The following is a 26,256-nucleotide window of genomic DNA, read 5'->3' on the forward strand; positions in this document are numbered from 1 at the left end:
TCAGCAATGTGAGCGCCCACTGGGCCACACCACCTTCAGAGATCTGACACGGACCAGACACCCCCTGTCCAGATTCCCAGGACAAATTGTAGTTTCCCTCAAATTCCAAAGCACCATCCCCATCCAGTCCTTCCATCAGACCCCTAGGTACCATAACCCTACTGTTTCCCGGTAGTGCTCTCACATCTTGCAGTTATTAAACTTAGATACCTTAGTATCACCTTTTTACTCATTAAGCCTGCCCACACCTGTGTAACCACATCCCTAATCCACTCAGTTTGAAGTACGCAGCGAGGTTTCTGTTTTCCAGCATTGATAACTCTTTTAGAAGGAATTTCTGGGTTGGTCTGTAGGGGGAGTAGATTTTGTTTACGGTTCATTTATTCATTAATTTAATATTTATCAAGCAAATACTTGGTCACTGTCATGAACAATGAATGCAGAAGATAAAAAAATGACATAATTCCTGGCTTTAAATGTTCACAATAAATGGATGAGGTAAATATTTGGACTAGCAATCATCATGTAAACAAGCTATATAACACAGGAGCACTCCAAGTGCTATGAGAGCCTGTGAAGAAGCACAGGGCCCAGGTGAGGGCTTTCTGGAAGGGTGAGAAGGGCATTCTATCGGAGGAAAGAATATCCAGGAGAACATAACAAATTCAAAGAGTGTTGGATAAAATCTGTGACCAGAGGATAGGAGAGGCACACAAATTGAAACCAAACAGGGAAACCATAAGTGATCGTGAAAGGTCTTGATGACACAATTCATTTCAAATTCACCCAAAAGCAACAGAGAACCACTGAAAGATTTTTTTTCTAGAGGTATTCCCTTTTAATAGTACTTGTGCAGTATATTAGGAAAAAAAAGAAAAGAGATATCCTTTACCCCTTGGACCTAAATTCCAGAAATGTTGCTTACAGATCCTTCTAGGAAGATATTGACTACTGTATAAATTCACAGTGAACACTAGAGCTTATTATGTATCAGACACCATTCAAAGCAAGTTACATGTATTAACCCATTTAATCCTCACCACAGGGCTATTAGGTAGTTACTATTATCATTTCCGTTTCACAAAGATGAACTTGAGTCTCAGAAAGACTCACTAACTTTCCCAGGGTCATAAAACTAGTAAGAGGCAACGTTAGGCTTTGAACCCAGCAGCTAGGGCACCAGGATCTATGCTGTTAGCCAGTATGCTATGATGTGTCACACGCTTACATGGGTATATGTGGGAAAACCATGCAATAAATATTCTAACACAAATGACTCATACACTGCATTTTACTCTGCACCTTGTTCTTTCAAGTAGTAATTTACCTTGAAGATGGTTCCTTATCAACACATTTGATCCACTTTATTCTGACTACACAATAGTCCATTATGTAAACATTCCAAACTAAAACATTTCTCTATTGATTAATATTAAGGTTCATTACGGGCTTGGGTTTTAGAAATAATGCTGCAACAAAATTAATAGCAGAGGAATTGTTAAAAAAAATTTATTTTTTTAATATCAAAATGTTGCACAATTGCCTGTCACAAATAGAGATGTTCAGTAGCCCTACCATCAGTGTAAGAGAATGCCTTCTACTCCATATTCCTGCTAATGGGAGTTTTCATCAAATTTTGTTTTTAAATTTTTTGCCTGATGGGTGAAAAGTGATCCTCACAGTATTTTAAAAATAGCCTGATGTGTTGAAATGTGTGTTTTGGAAAGATAAGCTGAGGCAGTCTGGAGGTTACCTTGGCCACACCAAGACTCAAGGCAGAAAGGACAGGTAGGAAACAGTTACAACAGACTGTGGAAAAAATGGATGGCTTAACCAGAGCAGTGCCTTGAATGTATTAGGAGGAAAAAATAAGAGGAAGAGGGAGCATATCACAAAGACCAGCTGTTGAAGTAGATCCACAGAACTTTGTTCATGCTATTTAATATTGTGTTAAAGGTGGGCAAGAGAGAGAAAGGATTCAAGAATATTTCCTAGATATTTCCTAGGTTTATGAGTTAGGAAGCCAGGATAATTATAATGAAAATAACTGGCCTAGGAAACACAGAAGAAGGCATAGGTCTGCGGTCATGCCAGAGTTAACAAGGATGATAAAAAGTCCCTTACAAATCTAAGATTCTATTATTTATTTATTGAAACTACCTTCATCTGTGGTAGGGGATATTTCAGAAGATTCATATATATTTAATGTCACAGAACAATGAGTCACTGAATTTTGCAGTGACACAAAGGCCCTTAAATCAAATTGCCCAGCACATTTAGGAAACTAGCCTCACTATGCCAGAGTATTCTTTTAGTATTCTGCCATCTAGTGAACAACAATTATTTGTGCAACTTGGCCTGTGAATTGGTTCTTCAGAACAAAGAAACACAAATTTTTTGCTTCTCATCAGATGTCTTTTTAGAGTTTCCACATCATAGAAAAGTAACCTGAAAATGCATCACATTTTCAGCAAAATCCAATCTCATAATTACCTAATTTTTAAACATAGAGGAAAGAATGAAAGCATGGATCCTATCAGCTAAATCCCAAAATTTAACCTTGGGCTCATCTTGAAAATTGATGTAATTAAAATCATAGGGAAAATTACCGAGAGTTTCCTTTAAATTATGCCACCCCATTCCACCATTAAAACCACCACAATAAAACACAAACACAGAACAAAATCTTTACTCATTTCTTTTTGTCATAAAATATCCTTAAGTAAATAGCCTTTGTCCATTCAATGAGCTATGCTTAATAATATTATCAAAACTTCATCATCTGAAAAATTGTCTTATGTGATGCATTAGAGATTGTATGTGAATGTTGTGGAAGAATATCATGAAAATGTGTTTTCTCTATATTTCTATAAATGCTTCATTGACTTCTCCTGAGTTGTTTGCTTGTTTTTCGTGCAGCTAATGAACTAATGTACTCTTGTGTTGTTAATGTGTGGTATTACTTATCATACTTCATTCATATACAGATTTTAATTATTGGTTTGCAAGCCTGTCTCCCCAAAGGACCTATGAATTTCCTGATTGAGGATACAATGTCATATTCAGTTTTATATCTCCTGTAATTCATGATGTACAGTACCTACCGTTTTCAATAATTTTAATGAATAAATGATTTGAAATTATTCAATTGAATTAATGGCAGATATTTATAATGTCATTAATTCTAATTCAAATTAAATTCACATATAATTTAAAATAAGCAATCACTGCACTCATCTTCTCTTATTAAGCCTAACAGAGACAAGACTGAACATATTGCCTAAGTACCCACAGAGCCCTAAAATATAGATGTATGCTCATTAGAATTATTGGAGTTAGGTAGACAAAAATCCTCCTTTGAAATTTGTCCTTATAGGTAATGGCAATATTCCCAGCCTCGTCAACTTCTTTCACTTGGCAGATCTCTGCGGTCCATCTGTTCAACTTGAACGCTGAAATGATCTCAAAGTGAGCATGCCTTATGGATATCTTTATCCTGCATGATCATATGCCAGCAGAATGCATAAACTCATGCTATTTCAGATTGTCAAATGAAATTGTTCCCAAGAGAGTATTTCACTGCCTTATGGATAATGATTATGAACAAAACCTCAAAATCATAAAATCTGCGCTAAAAGTTCTATTGATATTAGTACTATACAATAGTTACACGGCCTCTTAATCTATCTACATACTTAACTTCTTTAATTTTACTATATCCAAGCTCATTCTAAGAAGTTCAAATAAGGACCTCACCAGTTTTGTGGTTTATTGAAATTACCAAATTCTGTTCCCTGGTGCAGCTGTTTTTATTTTAATTTTAATACCTCTGCTTTAAAAGAAAACAAACCTGAGTACTTTTTTTTGGATTGTTAATCATATTTGTATATTTCCCAGAGCATTATCCCCATCTATCTTGTGATACTGAAAATGCAGGAAGAGAAAAAAAGCATTATTACTCTTAAGAAATTTAGTTTATTTTACAATTTGTGTCTGACCTCTATGACATGCATGGTCTATACCTACTATTTCTTGGACAGCTGTGTGTCCCAGAAAATTTAGAGATGACAGAAGTAAATTTCCTGTTCATATAGAATCCCATCAGCTCATCTTGACTAGGGAACTCAAGAGAAGAAATTAAGCACACTCTACTTGCCCCCTTCTGGGATCCTCTCTCTTTCTCTCTCATAATGGCTTTTCCTCAAGAAACACACATTTTCTGCTCTATCAAGCTATAAGTTTATAGAAGCATCCTTTGTCACCAAGGCTGGAGTGAGTGGGGAAGGGAGCAGTCGTCATCCAACTCTGGCTACGGATAGTAACTTAAATTTAGAATGAAGTATTGAAAAATCCATTTGGCCCCAGATCCCAGCCCTAATTCCCATTAAACCTTATTTGAAATAAGCTGATATATTGATAGGCAGTTGACAATGCTTGTGTCTTGGTTCTCAGTAAATTCTGAAATTTGGAGGCAAAGATATTATTCTTATTATTAGCCCCCTCAGACGCCATTATGGATTATTAATAATGATTTCTTTTTTTTTCTAACTGTTGAGACGGACCTGGCTTTAGTTTCATAATTATCACGCTACATGATCTGTGAAATACACTGCTTCTGTTATGATCTCCAATGGAAAAAGTGTGAAAAGTTGCAAACAGAACCATTCAGCATACAAGACTCACAGTCTTAAAAAGAAAATCCTAACTATATAAAAATAATTAAAATAATTTTTAAGAAGATTCACACTTAGGTAAAGAGAGTTATAATAATGTTGGGAGTGAACACATAGGAAAGGAAAGGAGAAAGGAGAAATGAAAGGAAACCCAAAATGAAAGAACTCTCCCAAGAGGACCCCAAGAACTGAGTGAATTCACGAATTTAAGCCATCAACCGGTTCTAAGGACACATACAAAAGTTTACCTAGCAATCCAGACTCCCAAAAGCACTGACACAGTGCAGACAGTGCCTCAAGCCCTCCTGGATGAAAAAAAGGCTTGGAGAGCAGTACAGTAATTACCTGTGGTATCCAAGTTTCTCCAGATAAAGACATCCGCATGCCGTCGAGTTACACTTCATACTGATTCGGTAGGTGAGCCCACACAAGATATTTTTCTCTTCCAAGTCACACATTGTGGAGTTAACAGAAAAAAGGGTAGCTGCCTGAGTGGCAGGTAATCAAAACCTGAGAATTGAGGAGGTTATCTGTAAGCCTGCTGAAGACGCCCCCTCTTCGGATATTGTTTAAACCCTAACCTGTTTTGTCAATTACGGTAATTCTTCACTGGAAGGAGGTATCTCATTGGCCACAGCTGAGCCTATAGAAGAACACAGTGACACCCACCTAAGACTGTAAAGCCAACATAAGGATGTCAGGAAATCAAACCAGTAGCATACAGAAGGTGAAAATAGGTTTCCACTAGGCTAACAGGATAAATACAAAAGTAGACTTTTGAATGAAAATGCCTGAAGAGGGTAACAACATGCTTAAAGATGCTGATCATTTAACTTTAGGAGATCAGAGGCATCAATGCCTAGTAATCTAAGAAGTCACCCAGGAACAGAGTATTAAGGAAGGTTTGGTCATAAGTATAGTTATAAACAAAGATACCCCTGTAGGCTCAGAGCAATAGCTACAAACAAACAAGATCCAAGTCTAGTGCCTTTCATTGTGCAGTAGTTTCGGACATCATTCTTTGGCTGCCTGACAGATCAGCACCAGAATGATCTGATTTTCATGAAACCCTAAGAGCCAAAAATGCTTGCTTCTGGGAAAAGGAATTGAAATATGCAAGGAATGTCAGGAACATACTTAGCTCTGTGTTGTAATGAGCTTTTAGATATAGCTTTATATATAAAACATCAGATTTTAAAACTTAAGAAATGGAGAGCAGTGATACAAATTTTAAATTAAGTGAAAAAAATACAATTTTTTTTTTTTTTTTACCAAAACACTTACATTAGCACAGATTCATACAATGCAGGGTCAACATCACCTAGGAACTGTTAGAAATGCAAATTCTTCTCCAACACAGATCTCCTGGATTGGTAACTCTGGGGTGGGACCTAGCAGTCTGTGGGGTAACAAGCCCTCCAGGTGATTCTGACTGAAGTTTGAAAAACACTGGTGAAGACTATAAGGAAACAAAATTAACATTGGATATTTAAAGTGAAAGAAGTAAAAAACCTTACATTATCACATGGTAATGCTGATACGTTTGATATTAATTACAGGTGGAATTTGCAAAGTGGATTACTTACAACTGACATCATCAAGGGTTTTTATGAAGCTGGAATTTTTAAAAAATATTTTAAATGTGTTCTAACTATGCGATAAAAGAACCAGTATTATATCGTGCTATACTATAATGTATTATTTCTTATTGCTGCTTATCTACCTTTGTAAGGAAGTCAATAAAATTTTCAAAAGTAGCAAGTTCCCCTTGTGAAACTAAACTAAATGAAGAGAAAATAAAACACAAAATCTTTGTGTTTGGTAAGAAAATATCGAGCTTAGGAAAGGCATAGAACAGGAAGCAGATAGCTGGACTGATCAACTGAATTCAGTGAACAAACTAAATTAAACCAGAAGTCTCAAATATCCAACCTCTAGCTTACAAAATGAATAAAATTAAAGTGTAAATAATTGCTTGTTACTGATGACAGGGCTTGCTACTGACTCTGAATCTAAGGGCATATCTAATAAGAAAGGAAATGGCTAGAGATGGAATAAATTCAGCCAACCAGCAGACCACTGGTGTGAGAAAATTGAAAATGATAGATGTCTCACAGATAATAACTATAGTAACAAGAGTGGAAGATAGAAGCTGTTGACAACGCAGGCTGAATCATGAGCTGTCATTTAGAGATGAACTGAAAAACAGAAAAATCATTTGGCAAATGATGATTTCCCCCTTTTGATGAGAAAATAAATGCACAACCTTGGCATAAGAAGTGGAGGTCCTTAAGGAAATCCATGAGCAAATAGGTGTGACTCTGAAATAAACTGAATCAAGAAGAGCATATGCTGGAACAGGAGGTGGAGAGGTTGTAAGATACAGAGTCGAGCATAGTTAAAGACAGAGAATTTGAGAAACGGAGAGTGAATGGCAGAAGACAAAGAGCCTCTACGGAAACCATATTGCTGTCCTCTGTGTCAATGGCTCACCGCTTCTCACACTCTTGAACTGTGTAGCACAGGAGACCGGACCCTTCGTTCCAGCTCATGTAACTTGATTAATTCACAAATGATATCAAACCAAGTGCCATGAGAATATAATGCTTTCCAATAAATTTTAAACAAAAAGCAAAGAACTATCCCTATACATTTTTCACCTACATGTTATTAGCCTATTACTAAGGACACCAACTTAGGGGGAGATCCCATGGATGAATGTGATATATTTTAAAATAAATACCTGGTCCTCAAGACAAGAGGCATAAATGATTATAATTCTTAAAAGAAAATCAAGGATGGAGAAGAGCCCATAGGAAAAAAGGGAATAAATAAAAGGGGAGGAAAAGAGAGAGGCACACACGTTTAGATTTGGTGAAAGGAAGGATATACCTGTACAAAGGAATATACCTGTACAAAGAAATGACAGATCTGGGAGTAGCTCTTCCTTTCATCACCAAATCTAAACAACCTGGACCAGAACAGGACAACCAGACCTTCCCCTCCCGCCAGCAGGGACAGTGAAACACAGACTGCTATCTGAACAGAGACCTGGAAATTTCTTACAATATTTGAAAAACCAAAGTATAGTTAAGGTACTGTAAAATATTTTAAATCACTTAGAGCCCTATTCTGCTAGCAACCACTTTTGTTGCTTTTTGCCATCTTTCCTTCCTTTTTTTTTTCTTCCTAAGCATAACCACATTGGGACTCTGCTATGCTTTCATGTATGTGGTAGCAGTGACATACCTGGAAAATTCTCCTACATGGTGCGTATTTCTTCTGGAGTCCATCTTACTGGTGAGCTCTTTTTTCAGCTGACCTGGGACCAGCTTGTTTTGCTGCAGTGAAGATGGTAAGCAGTGTCAGGTGAGTGACAGAATCTGTTCTGATTCTTTTCATTAACCCACCTCATCTGGACACAAACATCCATGAATAGTGTGTGAACTCTGTGTTCATTTCCCTTTACCCGTCTTTCATTCAGATTCCAGTAAAACACAGTTTTAGCTTCTGCTGCATTATAAAATATTTTAACATCCAGTGGGGACTAGTGCACTTTTACTATTCACCCTTTGAGAAATTGCCCTCTGAATTTTCACATGTTAATTTCTTTTCAAATAAATTGTAGTATCACTTTATCTCTAAATAAAACAAAATATCTTTTAATTTTATTTGTTACTGCCTTTTGGAGATTCATTAAGGGAGCTATAAATATTGAATATTCTTATCTAGGAACAAGGTGGTTTTGTCTTTGCTTTCATTTGAGTTTCTTTTATTCCTTTCATTAGAGTTTTACGGCTATCCTTATCACAGTAGTACCTAATTGCTGCTAAATGTATTTGTAGATAAGTTATTTTTGTTTTTATTATGACAATCTTATTTGTTTTTATTATGACAATATTTGTTTTCCTATCTAGTTACTATTTGTATAAAGAATGATACTTTTTTGTTGTCATTTCCTAAATACCTTAATTCTGTGATCATTTTAATATTTTTACAGTTTGGAAAACATCACTCCATGGTTTTCAGGTATGCAATGATAATATTTACAAAGGCTGATGATTCGCACTCCTGCCTTTTATTCTGTGCACCTTTAAATGCCTGAGCAAAGACTCTGGAACAGCCCCGACTAATAACGGTGATAACAGCAGCTCTCCATTCCGTAAAAGTGAAGGCAATAATGCTGAGCGACCTTTCATTTGAAGCATATGTTTTCCTACCACATTTAAAGTGACTACCTATTCCTATGTTGTTTTGTTGGATTTTATTAAGAATTCCATGTGCTTTTTCTCCTTTGTGGTCCTCAAGAGTCTCACCAAAATAAGGTTGCAGACTTCAAGTTATGAACTATTTGATGCCAGATGCAGACGAGTTCACACCTGTTGGTCTTCCTCTAGTTCTGAATCAAAACTGCCAGACAGCATCCATAAAACATTCCAGGTTTCTTTATGCTTCGTTGTGCCAAGAGTCAACTCTGCATCCTTAACAGGAGGGGAGCAGAGCTCTGAAGTAACCAGGTGATGTCTTTTTCACAGGCAGGTTGCAAAGGAATCCATGGCTTGGCCTGTGTAATGATAGATATATACTTGTTAACAAGTATATAGATTTATTACTTGAGTCTCACAAAGCACATTAATCACACCTGACCTGCCCCAGAAGCAATAGGTCTCAAAGTTTTACCAGTGACAGCAATAAAAGCACAACCAGTCAGAAGACAAAAATTTGGACACATCACATTAGGAACTGTCATTAATTTCAGCTTCACAGATTTTCAACCCTTTTAGATTGGGAAAGGAAAGTTGTTTAAGGCACAAATCTCCCACAACAGATAACTTAAACACTCCTTTTGCAAACACCAGCAAACGAGGTCAATGTAAGTTTAACACAAGTGCCTATTAGGACTGTGCTCAGTAAATCTCACTCTAAACATACACAGGAATTGTATCTCTTAGAAGAGATATCTTCAAGAGCCAAAGCATAAGAGACTCTTAAAAACTGAGAACAAACTGAGGGTTGATGGCGGGGGTGGGTGATGGGTATTGAGGAGGGCACCTTTTGGGATGAGCACTGGGTGTTGTATGGAAACCAATTTGACAATAAACTTCATATATTGAAAAAAAAGAAGAGATATCTTCATTACCTGAAGCTGTTTTTAAATGTTTATTTATTTATTTTGAGAGAGAGTATGTGCGATCTGGGGGCGGGGGGCTGGGGGGTGGGGGCAGAGGCAGAGAGGGAGAGAGAGAATTCCAACCGAGGCTCTGAGGCTCCAGGCTGTCAGCCCAGAGCCCAACTCAAGGCTCAAACCCACAAACCATAAGATCATGACCTAAGCCAAAACCAAGAGAAATGTGGCTCAACCAACTGAGACACCCAGGCCCCCTCCATAAAGCTTTCTTAATTAGCTAAACTTGACAACCCTATTACAAGGCTGAGTAGTGTCAAACAAACTAAACGGAGAAAGAATTTTGTTCAAAGCACATTTCATCCAAGGATTCCATATCCGAAAAGGGTGGTGTCTTTCATTCTAAAGAGAAAAAGGCCAGAAAAGTTAAGTAATTTCCTTTGTTGACCGTGTGATGTAATAATTAATTAGTTAGGAAGTAGGTGTCAGGTCAACGAGTTTAGATCTGCAGCATCGCTATTAAGTCTTATGCGATGGAAGGTAAGGAGGGGAAAAGGAAAACAAAAAAGGTACACATAAATCTGTAATAAAAAATGATCAATGTTTAAAATTTAACATATGAAACATTATTTTTATCCCTTCTGTTGTGATTCACAGTTCCCAGGTTTTATAATAGACCCTCTCGCAGGTCGCCAAATACCGTTTGTCGAAAGAGCTGAAATATGTTAACATACAGAAATGTTTTCCACTCCTTATTAAAACTGTGATATTGACAGAAAATAATAACTAGACTTTCACGACGTTTGGCACATGATAAATGCTCTGGTCTACTTTTTAATATTTTCAAGTTTTTATTTTTTAAGATTAGTAATAATCATGATGATAAAAATAAACTTAGTACAATTTGCCAATAATAGGAAAATTAATAATTAACAGCATGCTATTGTGTGCCAAATTAAATCAGAGTTTTTAGGAAAAAGAATTGAAAGTGTCACTCTTTTAGCAAGATGCTAGTAAGAATACAGATTATATATATAGTCATCTTTCTAAGGATCTTTTAGGGAAAATATTACATAAAACTAACTGGTTGTGTTTAACATACACATACCCTTTTGAAGCATCTTCCTCAAATTGACATCCTTCCTCGACTATAATTAGCACAGCACCTGAAACATAGTAGACACCCAATCTATTTTAACTAGATTCTAAAACTGTTGTTCAGATGACCTTGTGTTTTATAATTGTATTTCACAACCAGATGGTTCCACAGCAGACATGGTCCTTCAATATATTTTAATTGAGTTCATTGAGTTCACTAGCAGCCTGATCATACCTAAGTCAAATGATAGAATTTAGATTTTAAGCCACCCAGACCAAGAAATAAATCCTATGAGAATTTATTAATAGATACCCAGTCCTTGAAGTCCTGCCCCAAATAGCAGGCTGAACATATCCATTTCTTCAGCAAAATAATAAAGTCTTGTATACTTTTGTTGGGGACTTTTCACATTCTTTGAAGAAGTAACCAAATTGATAGAAGCACTTTTTTTTTCCTGGTCAGCTTTCCTTCGGTCCTTCTTCCCTCTCTTCTTTCTCTTTCTTTCCTTGATCTTTCTTTCCTCCCTCTTTTTCTTCCTTCTCTCTGAAAAACAAAACATATTAACAAAAAGTGAAGATAATGGAGATGATACTATGTTCTAGTCCAAACTGGAAAAAAATGAGCTGCAAGTATGAAAAACAAATAAAGACAATGCACCATGACCCTTCTTCACTGAAATGGGCCAAATCTCCAAGATGTTCAAGGAAAACCCCTCAGGTCAAAGTAGAGAATCTTAGGAAGCTCAATCAGTCAACATATAATTCTGCACCAGAAATTTACTCAAAAAAATTGTGACCTGGAAGGAAACAAGCAGCAGTTGACAAATGTAGAAGTTTAGGCTAATACAACATTCAATAAATAAACCATAAATTTCAGAATAGAAGGAGATTATAAAATATCAAATTACTGTTAATCAGAAAGTCCATGCCAACTGACTAAATATTTCTGCTGAAGAAAGCTTTAGACAGAATACACAAACTACCTTCCTGAAACAGAATGCAATACAATGTTTTAAAGATTAATAAATGTAAATCCGATTCTAAAAAACATCTGGTCATCATACCCCTCCACAGAAAGATGTCCAAAACATCAGTTGGCTCAGTTACCCTAAACTGGTGGATTATACCTACACCTGATAGTTAATCCAGCAACTTTCTCTTCTAAATGTTATCAAAGGAAGTGCCTAAAATAAACTTGTGCCTCTGGATAATCAATCACCCACTTGGGTCTAGTACAGCAGCTGAGTTTTCTGGAAACATCTTTCTCTGATCTGAGCTCCAGTGTAAATTATTATTGTGATGTGATCAAGATCACCTTTTTGTTGAGTTGTTTTTGTTATTTTCCTGTGAATGGTGGAACACATAATTACCTCTTGATCAAGGAGATACGGCAAGAAGTTGTATGAAGATTTCAGACCTGCCTCCTCTGGTACTGTGGGACTGAGAGATAAAGAAAAATATATGTCTCCCATCTGGATACTAGGGTGACTTCACTGATCCACAGTGGCATTTCTTTGCCCACTCTGTGTGAGTGACAAATGTCTAATCCCCTACTGAAAATGGAGTAGAGAGATCAACTGCCCTAGTTTGTCTGGGACTACCCAGATTTCAGCTCTGAAGTTCCCACATCTCAGGACACTCTCAGACAAACCAATAATATGGTCCCTCTCAGCATCTGAGTTAGATGTCTCTTCTCTGCATGTAAAGGACATGCCTCAACACTCTCATGAGATTTTAAATGGGGTTCCACATAGGTACAGGGAAGAATTAACATGAATAGGATAAAATCACGCTTTCTGGGTGCAAATCCGGAAAGGCCCTTGTTATGACTCCCTCTTTCTGCAATCTCCACAAGTACAAAACTTTGCCCCTCCCCCCCAAGAATTAATACATCACTTTAGCAATCACATTTTTTCTTCTGAGTCTAAGAAACCTATGCTCTTAGATTATGATGAGAACATTCCTGATTTAGAGAATCCCATTAGTTTTTTAGACCAACTCTTACATCTTATCTGGGCCCTAACATACCTCCCTGCTGGACCCTTAGAATGAAATTTACTCAAGAATTAATTTTTCCCTGATTATTATGTATGTGCTCTTTAATAGAACTTATTTTTCACTACCCTGGCATATGCACAAATAATTAAATTCTAATCATATATTTTTAAGTAAATGAAGACCACCATTTAAATAACTGTCTATAATACTTGGAATACAAAAACACTTTTGCTTTATTTCAGTTCATGAAGTTCAGATAAGTGACAAATTACTTCAATATCACTGAAACAGCTTTATTTAAAAATCTGTATCATAAAAGTCAGATCTTCCTTTCAATTAATTAACTTCTTACCCTTGAAAACGTATTGGTTATCTAAGACTCTGGATTAATATGATTCTTTAAAAAATTAAGTTGCAAAAGATCGAAGTAATGCTAATTCTAAATGTTTTCCAATAAAAATTACAAACAAAACAAAAAAAATAAAATCAGGTTTGGACACTTTGGAAAACTCTCCTGCAAATAACTGAGAATGGGAAACTATTGTAGCTCTTCTTCATACAATCACAACAGCAAGACAGAGTTCAGAAAGTACACTTATACTCTGAGCTTTCCCAGCCCAAAGGGAAGATGCAGTTGTATGTTTGAACTGTATTTAATTTTTAATAACACATTTTCCTGGTTTTGAAAGTAGTGAATGTTATTTTATAATGTTGAAAAAAACTTAAATTCTCAAAAGAAAACAGTTAAAATCACCTACAATCTTTGCCATCATATTTTATTTCTGTTCAGCGTTTTTGCAATACATTTTATGTCATATTTGGAAATGCATATTTAAAAGAAAAACAGGGGCACCTGGGTGGCTCAGTCAGTTGACAGGTGAGGGTCTGACTTTGGCTCAGGTCATGATCTCGTGGTTTGTGAGTTCAAGCCCCGTGTTGGTTAGAGCCAGGAGCCTGCTTTGGATTCTGTGTCTCCCTCTCTCTCTGCCCCCGCCCCCCCCCCACTCCTGCTCTCTCTCTCTCTCTCTCTCTCTCTCTCTCTCTCTCTCTCTCTCCTCTCAAAAAAATAAACATTTAAAAAATTAAAAAAGGAAAAGCAGAATCAGATCTATATTGCTCCTGATTTTCGTGGGGAGTAGGGGACTCAGGGAATAGTCTCACAAGAGCACTATTGTGTCTAGAGTAGGTCAGAGAGAATCCTGTTCCAGGAATGAAAATGGCTACCATTGCCACTCTGACAATCTACTCGCCATCTATACCAGAATTCTTCACAAAGCCTCTTCTGTCCTAAGCCCTCACCAGGGAAGGGTGTTCTATCTTTCTCTGAATAGAGGCCACTGTTTTTCAGTTTCCATGTTTGATTAGACTCCATGGAACTTTTCTTTCCTGCCTGGGGTTTTTTTTGTTGTTGTTGTCCCACGTGAATAATTATTTTTCTTGAGAGAGAAAGGATGGAAAGGAAAAGGAGAAAACAAAGAAAAAATGTATAAATGAATATACATGCTGAGAGAAGAAAAAGGGGAAAATGTATATTTAAAGATATATTCTGTAGGGAAGAAAAATATTCATATAAAATCTAACTAGATCCATTAGAGGCCACACACCAGGTTAAAATATCTGAACTCATTAGGAAGGTACATTTTATAATATACCATCATAGGATGGAATTTGCCTTAAATGTATCTTTTCTTTCTTTGGTGGGGATGGTACCATTATTTGGATACTAGAAATGAATATTAAATCAACCTCAAAAAATGGAGGATGAAAAGAAGAGAGAGCCCCTAATTAAGGAACCACTGTGATTAAGTAGAAAGTCAGTTTTATTACAATCACCATATGCAGTCAATCTCTTTTGATGTAGCACACAAAGATTATTCTAAAAATAAAAATGTGACTTCCTAATAATGGCCAGAATCTTTTATGTATACAATGGAACTTCATGAGGCAAAATCTGTATCTATTACTATTTCATGAAAATATTATACCAACGTTTGTTTCTGGTATTTTTATGTTAGTTTGCTGCAACCAAGCATTAACAAAATGAAAATCATCACTGAGAACCACAATTCTCTGTGTTCCATTAATTCCTTCAACATGCAGAGCTCTGTACTATCTTGTACTGATTTATATCAGTATATATATATATATATATATATATATATATATATATATATATTCTTTTTATTTGAGAGGGGTGGGTAGAGAGGGAGGGACAGAGAATCTTAAACAGGCTCCATGCTCAGCACGGAGCCCAATATAGGGTTCGATCTCATGATCCTAAGATCATGACCTGAGCCAAAATCAAGAGTTGGATGCTTAACCAACTGAGCCACCCAGGCACTCCCATCTTATACTAATGTATATACTTAGCAGCATACAGAGTTTATATTTCTTAGAATTTTAAAATAATTTTTACAGAGTAGGGACCATCCATAAGAGAATGATGTAGAAATTCTGTTCCCTGAATCCTGAATTTCTAAGAAAGATCCATACCTACAGTTTCTTGCCAGCATCTCCTCCATATCCTGGGCAAAGTGTTAAACATACTGTGGATGCAATAGAAAAAGAATGAAAAGGGAAAGAAAATGCACTAAGGGTATATAGAGACCACAGTTATTTTCAGCAACTTGTTCTAAACTATGACTGATACTCCCTCCTTCATTCTTGATTTCCTATTTTCCTTCCCTTTAGCCAGTACCTCTGCTGATTAAGCACCTCTGCTGCTGGTGATTTAAACCATAATTTGTTGTTTCTGAGGAAATCAGTGTAGGATGCAATAGTCCTGTGTCAACTTTTACTGCAAAACACAGTTGTAGAATGCACCCCCACCCCCTCAGTCCAACCCCTGCCGTGGTTTCCAGCCATCCATTTCAAATAATCTATGAGCAATCCAAAAGGATGAGGCAGTGGTCTCCCACTTAAATTTAGAGTTGAGGGGGAACACGGGTTCCCCATGCCTCCCTTTGTCTTGATGGTGAGGACCTTTTTAGTGCCCAGTAGGCATATTCTTTGCACACTCTCTCACTCTTCTTCTTGGACTGGGAAATTTGGGGAAAGGAGTTTATGATGCTGTGCTCAACTGTTGGGGCTCTTTCTCTCATTAAATCAACACATCTTCCAAAACAGCAGCCCTCCCCACCGCAGGGGAAAGCGCCCTGACCCTGTCAGGGGCCCTGCAGTGGCTCCATGGTGCCAGCCCCTTGGTGGGCAAACCTGTTTAATTCTGAGGTCAAGGTTTAGAAAGCCCAGTGTGGCCATGTACCTGCACCAAGTCTTTTTATCCAGTTTTAATCTCCACTAAAACTTCTATTTGAGCCTCCTTCTGTCTGATTTGTGCCTCTCAATTGGTTTCAAATTTGGAGTTGAGGATATCATTGTGGTTAACCCTTTCCAAAACCCCACACTATTGGTTAAAAGGATAGGATTATGCCCAGAGTAGAGGTTTTATTTTCCTTATAGTTACTGATATAGAAATTTTCCAAAACTGTTTCTACTTTTGGATTTTTAAATTCCACACGAAATTAAGGGATAAGGAACAAACTTTATGAGAGAATTCTAGAATCTTAGAATTTAAGCCAGTTCTGTAAGGAGATACAGCTATAGCTTTGTTCTGTTTAACATCTACCAATTCTCAGGGGTGCCTGGGGGGCCCAGTCAATTAAATGTCCAACTTTGACTCAGGTCATTGATCTTGTGGTTTGTGGGTTCGAGCCCTAGGTCAGGCTCTTTGCTGACAGCTCATTACCTGGAACCTGCTTCAGATTCTCTATCTCCCTCTCTCTCTGTCTGGCCCCCACTCATGCTCTGTCTCTGTCTCTCAAAAAATAAACAAACGTTAAAAAAATTAAAAATATATATATACCGATTCTCAAACCTTCAAAGATCCAACATAATATCTATATTGAACCACAGCTATTTTTTTAAGTTTTTGTTGGTCATATGCAGACACTTTCTTGGTGGCAATGTTTAATAAACAGAACTAAGCAAAAGAGTAATTTTTGTTTGGAATACAGAAGATAATAACTTTAAATATCAGTCCTAAAGTTTTGGGATATTGGAGTTTTTAACATTTTTTTTTCTAAAATTGATTATGATGTTGAAATGTGGGTGTGTATAGATTTATATTGTGTGGATGAATGACTGAAAACGGAAGAGTTGTTTTTAATTAATTATCAAAACTATGCTATGGTCCCTTTTACAGGTAATGGTATTTTCTAACTCACTTTGCTAAACAAAGAATTAACTGAACATGTTAACAATTGCCTGGAGAAATATATATAGATTCATGTCAAGTCATAAGATTACTCTTTAAGCATAAGCCATTAGCATGGTTGATTTTCTTCTTTAGCCTTTAGATAGGTCTCCCTGAAATTCAGATAAGAATGTTGACCTGAAGAAATCCAGGCTTAAAATATGCCACTTTGATTTAGAATGAGTTCACTGAAAATTAGATAATATCCAAGTTGTATAAATTGCTGACCTAGTTACTACCTTGGACATAAGGCTGTGAAACATTACTTTAAAAATAGAAAGTAATTAAAATGGATAGCCTCCCTAAGTGGTTGATGCAAGTATTTATATTCAATAAAATTGTACAAATTATGGCTAAGCATATGTTATTAATAGCTTCTCGGTCTTAGATAGATGGGTTTGAATTTATCAGTATGTACATCGGCCTTTATTTTCAGTTTTCTGATGACATTTTTATTGATTAACTCTGTCCCGATTTAAATTATGGTATTTTAAACATTTGTTCTTCTAGAAGAGAAAGAACAAATTCCACTCTGATCAAGTGATAGTTAGCTCTTTAATAATGAAGTGGAAACATTAACTAGATCATTTGGTTTCTAGCTATGAAAATGACAGATGAGCCAAAGGCCTGGAGAAAGCTTTGCTAACCAAAAGACTGGTTCAATGAAGGCAGAGTAGAATGAGGGATAAGGGATAAAGTGGATAGCTTTATTCTTTATTTTTCTTGTAAAATAGTGTAATGGCAGGGGGCAAGCACATGAGGAAATACATTAAAATTGAAGTTTTATTCCTTTAGGACTCCCCATTGCTCACTCTTACCAGTATGTTAGTTTATCTGATTTAACCTTCAAAAACTAAATATTTTGATTGTGGTATGTCTTTGTTTTTATTTTAATCACTTTTTAAATTTCGTCTATTAGTTTTAGATACAGTAAAATTTGATTGCAGCTCTGGGGTAAATAGTAAGAATAACTTTTACATGATCCATGGTTTTCCTATCACTGTTGTAGGAAGTGCTGTTTGTGATGGCAAGAAAGACTCACTTCATGTTATTGTGTCCTGTAAACACAATTTTCCACACACTAAACCAAAATCTGAGTTAAAACACACACAAAACTTGTATGGGGCAGCAGCAGAGTGAGAAATGACAGGAGGACCTAGAGAAAAAACCAGCTGGGAGCTGACACAGACCTGTGATCAAATCAAGCCTTGATTCTACCTGTTCTCCTGTTTTCCAATTGACTTTGGGCAAGATATTTCATGTCCATGAACCTCACATTCCTGATCTCTAAGGTGGAATAATATCTATCCAACAGGGTCACTGTAGGGCTAAGCACTTAACCTGGTGCATACAAAAAGTTTCATAAGCATTAGAATACTCCTTGTTCAAGGGGTGCCTGCGTGGCTCAGTCAGTTCTGACCAGCTCAGGTCATGATATCAAGGTTTGTAGGTTCAAGCCCTGAGTCGGGCTCTGTGCTGACAGCTCAGAACCTGGAGACTGCTTTGGATTCTCTGTCTCCCTCTCTGCCCCTCACCAGCTCGTGCTCTGTCTCTCCCTCTCTCTCAAAAATTTAAAAAAAAAAGAAGAATTATAAAAAAAGAATACTCCTTATTCCCTTTCCCTCCAAAATATTTGTTATTAACAAGGACACTTTTGGTAAACTATTGGCACCAGCAAAGACAAAAATGTAAGATACAGAGGACTGCAAGCATTCTTTCTAGATAACTTATTTTAAAATAAGAAGCAAATGGCTATTATATACAAACCAAAGTCAGTTTTTGCCTGTTTTTTTTCCCCCGTCTGAGAAAACATATCTCATAACACTTTACTTCATTAACCAACTTAACAGTATATCGCTTCCCTAATCCTCCTGTGCACTGTGATTATTAAAATTCTTGGCAGCTTGATGTGCTGGAGATGAGAACACATTAACTCGATTATAACCAGTGAGGCATGCTTTATTAGAATACTACCTTGCCTCTTATTACTTGGGCTTAGCTTGTCAAAAGTAACAAATGAAAGACTTAACTTCCCATAACTTTTTCTTCCCACTCCATCTATTATATCTTTCTATATCCTCCAAAGTGCTTTTTATACTCCAAAGAAAACCAGATTTGGATATTCTTTGAATTTGAATGTTGAAATGTCCATAATATATTAACTTTGTCAAACAAGGTTTGAGCTAAATATTTAATTTTTTGTTAGCTTTCTATCAGAGGCAAGTTCTGCTCAACGATTTTTATTATTTTTTTATATATATAAAGCTGTTCTGTGAGCAACATTTGACTCTTTCCCACCAACTGAGGAGACACAAAGTCAAGTCTAGTGCCTAACCAACTGCCTTGGTGTTCCTTCTTAAAACTTCATATAATACAGAACTTCTTTGGATCTGGTATTTAGAATTCACTGATTTCTAAATTCCAATTTAATTCTAAAATTCTATGTAACTATGAGCAGTGTAAGCATTTACTAGGTATCCTCATGGTTTGCCCTAGGAAGCACAAAATACATACAAAATAAAATCTTATTAAAATCAAGGAAATTAAAATCCAAGTGTCCCTTCAATCTTAGTCCCTAACTAGTAATATGTGGGTTCACTTGTTCAAAGAAATAAGGTAAGTGAATTCTCATTTGGGTTTTTAGTTTAATATGTATATTATGGACCAGCAACTGAGTTTGCAAGACAAACAGAATATGATGGTCTCTATTGTATCAGAATTTAAAGTCTAGAGTGGGTGTCTTATTCTGTTCAGGCAGGTAAAATAGTACACCACAGTCAGAATAGCTTATAAACAATAGAAATGTATTTCTCACAGGTATAGAAACCGTCATGCCAGCATTGTCAGGTTCTAAGAAGGACCATCTTCTGAGTTGCCATTTTCTCATCATATACTCACTTGGTGAGGAGGAAGAGAGAGCTCACTGGGGTCTCTTTTATAAGAGCCCCAATCTCAACCATAAAGGCTCCATTCTCATTACCTAATCTCCTTCCAAAAACCCCAGCTCCTAATACTATCATATTGGGGGTTAGGGTTTCATTTTATGAATTTTGGAGGGATACAAACATTTGTCCATAGTAGAGACAGGCAGATAATTAAAGACACCATATGGGCCTTGATGGCACAAGCCTATAGATATTTCTGGTTTCTGGCCTGAACAACTAAATGAATGCTAACTGTTGTCAATCCTTAGAGCACACTGTACTTCATGAGATTAGAAGAAGCAGCATTCATTTAGGTCCAAGGCTATAACGTAGATACTCAGCAGTGCTGAGAGAGCAAATTAAAGAACTTTTTTGATTAGGTTGGAAATAAGGGCTCTCAAAAAGAGAGTAAAAATAGACATTGCTGAACAAAATGAGCCCAAATTTCAGAGAAGGGATTTTATTCATCATCTAAAATTCAAGTTGAATTAACACAGTAAAAGTTAAGGATATTGTATTTCATTGATTCAAGTTCAAATTCTTTCATGATAAAATGGTAAATGATCGCTGAAATCAGTATTTTTATTAGTCATCTTAAAGTTGCTGTCATTCTTGTGGCACTAGCAATGTAACTTATGCCTAAGCGTGCACAAACTTTGAGGTACCTATTTGTTTCGGCATAATTTTAATAACTCTGTGCACTTTGAGTATGCATGGTGTGTTAAACTGCCACAAAACACCCTCAAAAAGATTGTGGTATGACTCAGCACTGAATAAAAAGTTACCATATTGCCAAAAAAGCACGTAAATGGAGAAGTGTAATATAATATAAACACCTGTATCTAATAATTACAAAAGACCCTTTTCAATAATTATAAAATAAATTATTTTGGGGTGAGAAACTTAAGTTCTACTTTCAGCAAATTTCAGTTACATAATATCATGTTATCAATTATAGTCACCATGTTATATACTAGAGCTGAACAAAAAAAAAAAAAAAAAAAATGGAATAAATTTTTTGGGGGGGGGACACCTTTCACAGTATACATATATCAAATCGTCACAATGTACTGTTTGCATATCTTTCAATTTTATTTGTCAATTATACCTCAATAAAGCTGAAAACAATTCTAAATGATAAGAAAGCATTATATTATTGTTTAATCGACAATATCTTTTCCTTCTTAGAGGTACAGAAAAGACTGGTGCCAGCTAAAATCAAAGGCATCTTATACTCAAAATGAAGTGAGCAAGGGGCATCTGGGTGGCTCAGCCAGTTATGCATTGGACTCTAGCTCAGGTCACGATCTTACAGTTGGCGAGTTCGAGCCCCGCATCAGGCTTCACGCTAGTGGTGAAGAGCCTGCTTAGGATCCTTGCTCTCTCTCTGCCATTCCCCCACTCGTGTTTTCTCTCTCTCTCTCAAAATACATAATAAAACTTTAAAAAAATGCGGTGAGCAAATCCCAAAGTTGTTCATGGTCTTTTCAAATACCTTTAGTTAATACATGTGTTTACTGTTATTTACGCTTAGTTGATAATTTTAGGTTATTTTGAAAACTAGAGTCTGGATCTCAAGGAAAACTGCTTTTTCTTTTTTTAAGGTATTGCATTTGTTAGTGCTACCTGATGGCAGGAAATTCTAATTACTGGAAAAGTATTTGAAAGGGAAAACAATTTCTAAAGTGCTGAAGCTTTACATTTGAAGGCAACACATCCTGGCAAATGTCCCAGACACTTTTTTTTTTTTTTCAACGTTTATTTATTTTTTTAGGACAGAGAGAGACAGAGCATGAACGGGCGAGGGGCAGAGAGAGAGGGAGACACAGAATCGGAAACAGGTTCCAGGCTCTGAGCCATCAGCCCAGAGCCCGACGCGGGGCTCGAACTCACGGACCGCGAGATCGTGACCTGGCTGAAGTCGGACGCTTAACCGACTGCGCCACCCAGGCGCCCCTGTCCCAGACACTTTTATGGCGCCAGAAGAATAGTTGCACTGGACTGTAGAAAGGAAGTGACATGGTAGATTTAGATTCTGACGAACTTTTCCCAGGGATTTCAGAGAAACATTCTCGAAGTCAAAGTTTTTCATTGAGAGGGGATGTAAATTTCAGAAGTTTGAGTTTCCTGGATTGGTAGCAGATCATTTATGCGTGCCATAAATGCTGAGCACCTGTTTGTACAAGAACTGCACAGGATTCTATGGCAAATGCAAGAATAAATAGGCAGAGCCCCTGTTATCAATAACCTTATAGTCTGCACAAGGAGCTAAAATGTATATATAAATAATTATAACTCAAAATGATAAAGAGCTTCCAAAGAGATGTGAGCTGAGGACCCCAGCAACAAAAAAAATCAATTACTTCTATTTTGAGTGAAAATGGGAGGGGGTCTGGAGATCAGACAATCAAATAGAGTTGGGTGACATCAGCTACTCTAACAAGCTACCCTTAAAAATGTAAAGTGGGATCTAATATTCTTCAAAGTCAACTTAAGTATCTGTTCACTTTAAAATGGTTGTTTTAAATTCTGGGGGAGTAAAAGGGAAAATAGAAAGTATTAACATTGCTTTTCTTTGTGATGCCACAGTATTGGATTTTAAAAATATATTTTAAATTTGTGTCATCTTTAATGAGATATATTTTCTTTTTACACAGTATTTTAAAATCCAAGTTGAGGTAGTTTACAATTTTATACTTTTTTATCAGTGACTTCAATGCCTGGTTTATAAGATTGTCTTTTTAGAAAGATCATGAGTATTTGAAGGCAGGGTCAATATCCTACTCACGTTCCCTCCTACATCACCTAGTAGAATGCCAGAAAATTAGAATAACTCAATAAATATATAAGGAATGAGTGCATGCAGGAAATATGGCTATAACAATTAAAATAAATCTTAAAATATAAAAAAAGCATATTAAAAATATTTTGGTTCTTATGCTATATATGTCACGTTTCAATTCCAGAGGACTATTTTAATTTATATCAAATATTTTTAATTTTGTAAAATACTATTACCTCTTCAAATGTAACAGTTTATCGTTACATAGAAAACCACTAAGCAGAGAGGATGGTATATGCATTACCGTTGACTTTTGAACAACATGAGTTTGAACTACTCAGGTTCACTTACACACAATTTTTTTTCAATACAATACAGTACTGCAAATGTACTTTCTCTTCCTTATGATTTTCTTAATAACATTTTCTTTTCTCGAACATACTTTATTATATTGTATGTTATTATTATAACATACAAAATTTGTGTTAGTGGACTGTTTACGTTATCAGTAAGGCTTCCTATTAACAATAGGGTATTGACAGTTAAGTCTTGGGGGAGTCAAAAGTTATATGAGGAATTTTGATTGAGCCAGAGTCAATGCCCCTAGCCCCAAACACCCCTGTTGTTCAAGGGCTAACTGTATTTGCAATTACTCTGACTAAAGTGAACTCAGAACTACAAACTGTTAATTATTTTGCCAATGACAAAAGAGTTATGAATAATACCCAAGTACTCTTACTGCAAATTAAGCAAATAAAGTTCATTTGTTTCTCTTACCTCAGAACTCTTGCTGTTGCTATCAAAAACCAATTATTGGTTTGTTATACTGATAAATATTTACATAAATAACGATTAGATACATAACTGATAATTCATCCTAAAGAATGGTGAGGCAGCTGGAATGTTAAAGGAAAAGAAAATAGTGATAATAAAGGGATCTAGACGTAAATTCAGCATGCCACAGTTTTGTTTGGTATAACCACAGAAACATGCAAAAGACCATTGTAGTTGCTAATCATATGCAAAAACAAAAATGGATCTAAGGTTTATTTTATTTAACATCATAAGGAAAAATATTTTAAATTGCAATATGTAAAAAAGATACCACTTTCCCTCTTGCCACCAAATAACATTAATGATCAGAAATACTGAATATTTTTAAAAAGGAACAGTGTTCAGATTATAAATATGTCTTTGTTTTTACAGTTATACACGAACTAGATGCAGGTCTTTAAAATCCTGTCCTATAAGGTTTATCTCCAGGACCTCTTTTATTTGTCATTTAATTGACAAATGAATGAACAGATCTATTACTAACAAGAGCTGCAACCTTGATACATTACAGCAATTCATTATTTTGTTCTTTCTGTTTTTCTCTCTTTTTCTTTCTTCATTTGTAATGGATTCATTTCTATTTTTTAAGAAAAACACATTAAATCAATTTGTGTATTACAACCTATGTAAATGAATCAGAACTGAATAAAGTAGGATATGAATACTTGTCTCTCAACCTTTCTTCCTCCCTCCCCTGGGAAAAACCATTAACAGTTTACTGAATGTTTGTGACCCCATATTTTTCCATGCTTATTTAAATACATATACATATATTTAAGTAAAACAGATAGAGGTATTTAAGCACCTAGATATATATGTGCTGTTAAACAGAACTAGAATCTTATTATACATGTTTTTTTAACCACTTTATTAAGAGGAAATTTACATACCTTGACACAGTATGCGGTCTTCTGTGTCTGACTTCTTTCATTCAGAAGAATGTTTTGGAAATGTATCCACATTGCTACATGTATCAGTATGTGGACCCTTCTTGTTGACCAATAGTATTCCATTGTATGGATTTAACATATTTTGTTTATCCATTCATCAATGGATGCATATTTCGGTTGTTCCATTTTTTGTCTCGTATGAATAATATTACTCTGCGCATTCATGTACAAGTCTTTGGTAAACATGTTTTCATTTTTCCTGGGTAGATACCTAGAGGCAGAATTGCTGGACCCTGTGGTAATTCTATGTTTAACATTTTGATAAACTGCCCAAGTATTTGCCAAAGGGGCTGCCGCCTTTGACATTCCCACCAGAAATATACGAGAGTTCTAATTCCCTATTCTCATCTGTACTTGCTATTGCCTTTTTGACTGTAGACTTTATAGTACTCATGAAGTAGTATTTCATTGTGGTTTTGATGTACCTTTTCCCTAATGACTCATGTTGTTACACATACATCCCTGTGCATGTTAATCATTCTTCTATCATCTTTGGAGAAATTTCTATTCAAGTCCTTTGACAATTTTAATTGGGTTGTTTTCTTGTTGCAAGAATTCTTCATATATACTGGATACAAGTCTCTTATTCAATATATGATTTGCAAATATTTTCTCCCCATCTGTAAGTTGTCTTTTCACTTCATAGAGGGTACTATTTGAAGCAAAAGTTTTTAATTCTGAGGTCCAACTTTTGTTTTTCTTTTATGGCTTGTGCTTTTTTGGTTTTATCTAAGACATCATTGACCAACCCAAAATCATAACGATTTGTTCTTGTATTATCTTCTAAGATTTCACGTTTTAGCTCTTGCACTTTATTCATTCATCCATCTTGAGCTCAAATTTCACAAATGGAGTGAGAATAGGGCCCAAACTCATTCTTTTGAATGTGGGTATCTAGTTGTCCAGCACCATTTGCGGAAAAGAGTCTTTTCCCCCATTGAATTGTGTTGGCACCTTGTTGAAAATCAATTGACTATGAAGGTAAGGGTTTGTTCCTCAGCTCTCAATTATACTCTGTTGATCTAGACGTTTATTTTACAATACTACGCTGTCTTGATTGTTGCAGCTCTGTAGTAAGTTTTGAAATCAGAAAGTGTGAGTTCTCCAGCTTTATTCCTTTGTGAACATTTTTTGGCTAGCCTGGGTTCCTTATATTTCTGTATGAATTTTAGGTTCAGTTTGCCAATTTCTGCAAAGAAAAAAAAGGCATCAATGGGGATTTTGATAGGAATTTTATTGAATCTGTAGATCAGTTTGAGAAATACTGATATTTTATCAATATTAAGTCTTCCAATCTATGAACATGATGCTTTTCCACTTACTTAGATATTCTTTAACTTTTTTAAGCTATATTGTGTAGTTTTTAGTGTAGTTCAAGTGTAGCCTTGTTTTGTGTTTTTTTTTTGTTTGTTTTTTTTGTTTTTTTTTTGTTTTGTTTTTGCTAAACTTACTCCCAAGTAGCTTTATTCTCTTGGATTCTATTGTTAGTGGAATTGCTTTCTTAATTTAATTCCCAGATTTTTCATCAATAACGTACAGAAATGCAATTGATTTTTATATACTGATCTTATATCCTGCAATCTTGCTGAACTCATTTATTAGGTTCTTATTTACAAGTAA

The 26,256-nt window shown here is 35.8% G+C and overlaps 1 long non-coding RNA gene across 1 annotated transcript; it reads right to left on the reverse strand.

The window, feature by feature from the left end:
* Window positions 1-10,092: 10,092 nt before the first annotated feature.
* On the reverse strand, window positions 10,093-25,220 carry LOC121029120 (uncharacterized). The gene is made up of 3 exons (XR_005789598.1): window positions 24,577-25,220; window positions 11,210-11,440; window positions 10,093-10,200 (listed from the first exon to the last, which is right to left on the reverse strand). It is a non-coding gene; the product is annotated as an uncharacterized LOC121029120 (long non-coding RNA).
* Window positions 25,221-26,256: the final 1,036 nt, after the last annotated feature.

Source organism: Herpailurus yagouaroundi, unplaced genomic scaffold (genome assembly GCF_014898765.1).
Source record: "Herpailurus yagouaroundi ecotype Mexico unplaced genomic scaffold, PumYag 139, whole genome shotgun sequence".
In the NCBI taxonomy this organism is placed as follows: Eukaryota; Metazoa; Chordata; class Mammalia; order Carnivora; family Felidae; genus Herpailurus; species Herpailurus yagouaroundi.